The sequence below is a fragment of the Lampetra planeri genome, chromosome 4 (assembly GCF_965212315.1).
Source record: "Lampetra planeri chromosome 4, kcLamPlan1.2.h2, whole genome shotgun sequence".
NCBI lineage: Eukaryota > Metazoa > Chordata > Hyperoartia > Petromyzontiformes > Petromyzontidae > Lampetra > Lampetra planeri.
The window spans coordinates 15,916,421-15,920,157 of NC_136110.1; positions in this window are offsets into that span (position 1 = coordinate 15,916,421).

Sequence of the window (3,737 nt, forward strand, 5' to 3'; positions counted from 1 at the left end):
CGATGGAATTCGGAGCGAGAGAAACGATGCCCCGTAACGCACATGAGAGCAATCCCGGCCAATTTCTCCCGTTTGATGGGGTCTATGTGTACAAATTTTGACTTTTTTGAGTGCACGTGCAAATCTGCTGAAAAAGCCTGTGGAAGTTTCACGGCGTTCGTACGATATTTGGCGACGCAAAAATGAGCGATTTCCCAGCTCGAGAGAATTCGGCGCGAGAGAAACGATGCCCCGTAACGCACATGAGAGCAATCCGGGCCAATTTCTCCCGTTTGATGGGGTCTATGTGTAAAAATTTTGACTTTTTTGAGTGCACGTGCAAATCTGCTGAAAAAGCCTGTGGAAGTTTCACGGCGTTCGTACGATATTTGGCGACGCAAAAATGAGCGATTTCCCAGCTCGATGGAATTCGGCGCGAGAGAAACGATGCCCCGTAACGCACATGAGAGCAATCCGGGCCAATTTCTCCCGTTTGATGGGGTCTATGTGTAAAAATTTTGACTTTTTTGAGTGCAGGTGCAAATCTGCTGAAAAAGCCTGTGGAAGTTTCACGGCGTTCGTACGATATTTGGCGACGCAAAAATGAGCGATTTCCCAGCTCGAGAGAATTCGGCGCGAGAGAAACGATGCCCCGTAACGCACATGAGAGCAATCCGGGCCAATTTCTCCCGTTTGATGGGGTCTATGTGTAAAAATTTTGACTTTTTTGAGTGCAGGTGCAAATCTGCTGGAAAAGCCTGTGGAAGTTTCACGGCGTTCGTACGATATTTGGCGACGCAAAAATGAGCGATTTCCCAGCTCGATGGAATTCGGAGCGAGAGAAACGATGCCCCGTAACGCACATGAGAGCAATCCCGGCCAATTTCTCCCGTTTGATGGGGTCTATGTGTACAAATTTTGACTTTTTTGAGTGCACGTGCCAATCTGCTGGAAAAGCCTGTGGAAGTTTCACGGCGTTCGTACGATATTTGGCGACGCAAAAATGAGCGATTTCCCAGCTCGATGGAATTCGGCGCGAGAGAAACGATGCCCCGTAACGCACATGAGAGCAATCCCGGCCAATTTCTCCCGTTTGATGGGGTCTATGTGTAAAAATTTTGACTTTTTTGAGTGCACGTGCAAATCTGCTGAAAAAGCCTGTGGAAGTTTCACGGCGTTCGTACGATATTTGGCGACGCAAAAATGAGCGATTTCCCAGCTCGATGGAATTCGGAGCGAGAGAAACGATGCCCCGTAACGCACATGAGAGCAATCCCGGCCAATTTCTCCCGTTTGATGGGGTCTATGTGTAAAAATTTTGACTTTTTTGAGTGCACGTGCAAATCTGCTGAAAAAGCCTGTGGAAGTTTCACGGCGTTCGTACGATATTTGGCGACGCAAAAATGAGCGATTTCCCAGCTCGAGAGAATTCGGCGCGAGAGAAACGATGCCCCGTAACGCACATGAGAGCAATCCGGGCCAATTTCTCCCGTTTGATGGGGTCTATGTGTAAAAATTTTGACTTTTTTGAGTGCACGTGCAAATCTGCTGGAAAAGCCTGTGGAAGTTTCACGGCGTTCGTACGATATTTGGCGACGCAAAAATGAGCGATTTCCCAGCTCGATGGAATTCGGCGCGACAGAAACGATGCCCCGTAACGCACATGAGAGCAATCCGGGCCAATTTCTCCCGTTTGATGGGGTCTATGTGTACAAATTTTGACTTTTTTGAGTGCACGTGCCAATCTGCTGGAAAAGCCTGTGGAAGTTTCACGGCGTTCGTACGATATTTGGCGACGCAAAAATGAGCGATTTCCCAGCTCGATGGAATTCGGCGCGACAGAAACGATGCCCCGTAACGCACATGAGAGCAATCCGGGCCAATTTCTCCCGTTTGATGGGGTCTATGTGTAAAAATTTTGACTTTTTTGAGTGCACGTGCAAATCTGCTGGAAAAGCCTGTGGAAGTTTCACGGCGTTCGTACGATATTTGGCGACGCAAAAATGAGCGATTTCCCAGCTCGATGGAATTCGGCGCGAGAGAAACGATGCCCCGTAACGCACATGAGAGCAATCCCGGCCAATTTCTCCCGTTTGATGGGGTCTATGTGTAAAAATTTTGACTTTTTTGAGTGCACGTGCAAATCTGCTGAAAAAGCCTGTGGAAGTTTCACGGCGTTCGTACGATATTTGGCGACGCAAAAATGAGCGATTTCCCAGCTCGATGGAATTCGGAGCGAGAGAAACGATGCCCCGTAACGCACATGAGAGCAATCCCGGCCAATTTCTCCCGTTTGATGGGGTCTATGTGTACAAATTTTGACTTTTTTGAGTGCACGTGCAAATCTGCTGAAAAAGCCTGTGGAAGTTTCACGGCGTTCGTACGATATTTGGCGACGCAAAAATGAGCGATTTCCCAGCTCGAGAGAATTCGGCGCGAGAGAAACGATGCCCCGTAACGCACATGAGAGCAATCCGGGCCAATTTCTCCCGTTTGATGGGGTCTATGTGTAAAAATTTTGACTTTTTTGAGTGCACGTGCAAATCTGCTGAAAAAGCCTGTGGAAGTTTCACGGCGTTCGTACGATATTTGGCGACGCAAAAATGAGCGATTTCCCAGCTCGATGGAATTCGGCGCGAGAGAAACGATGCCCCGTAACGCACATGAGAGCAATCCGGGCCAATTTCTCCCGTTTGATGGGGTCTATGTGTAAAAATTTTGACTTTTTTGAGTGCAGGTGCAAATCTGCTGAAAAAGCCTGTGGAAGTTTCACGGCGTTCGTACGATATTTGGCGACGCAAAAATGAGCGATTTCCCAGCTCGAGAGAATTCGGCGCGAGAGAAACGATGCCCCGTAACGCACATGAGAGCAATCCGGGCCAATTTCTCCCGTTTGATGGGGTCTATGTGTAAAAATTTTGACTTTTTTGAGTGCAGGTGCAAATCTGCTGGAAAAGCCTGTGGAAGTTTCACGGCGTTCGTACGATATTTGGCGACGCAAAAATGAGCGATTTTCCAGCTCGATGGAATTCGGAGCGAGAGAAACGATGCCCCGTAACGCACATGAGAGCAATCCCGGCCAATTTCTCCCGTTTGATGGGGTCTATGTGTACAAATTTTGACTTTTTTGAGTGCACGTGCCAATCTGCTGGAAAAGCCTGTGGAAGTTTCACGGCGTTCGTACGATATTTGGCGACGCAAAAATGAGCGATTTCCCAGCTCGATGGAATTCGGCGCGAGAGAAACGATGCCCCGTAACGCACATGAGAGCAATCCCGGCCAATTTCTCCCGTTTGATGGGGTCTATGTGTAAAAATTTTGACTTTTTTGAGTGCACGTGCAAATCTGCTGAAAAAGCCTGTGGAAGTTTCACGGCGTTCGTACGATATTTGGCGACGCAAAAATGAGCGATTTCCCAGCTCGATGGAATTCGGAGCGAGAGAAACGATGCCCCGTAACGCACATGAGAGCAATCCCGGCCAATTTCTCCCGTTTGATGGGGTCTATGTGTAAAAATTTTGACTTTTTTGAGTGCACGTGCAAATCTGCTGAAAAAGCCTGTGGAAGTTTCACGGCGTTCGTACGATATTTGGCGACGCAAAAATGAGCGATTTCCCAGCTCGAGAGAATTCGGCGCGAGAGAAACGATGCCCCGTAACGCACATGAGAGCAATCCGGGCCAATTTCTCCCGTTTGATGGGGTCTATGTGTAAAAATTTTGACTTTTTTGAGTGCACGTGCAAATCTGCTGGAAAAGC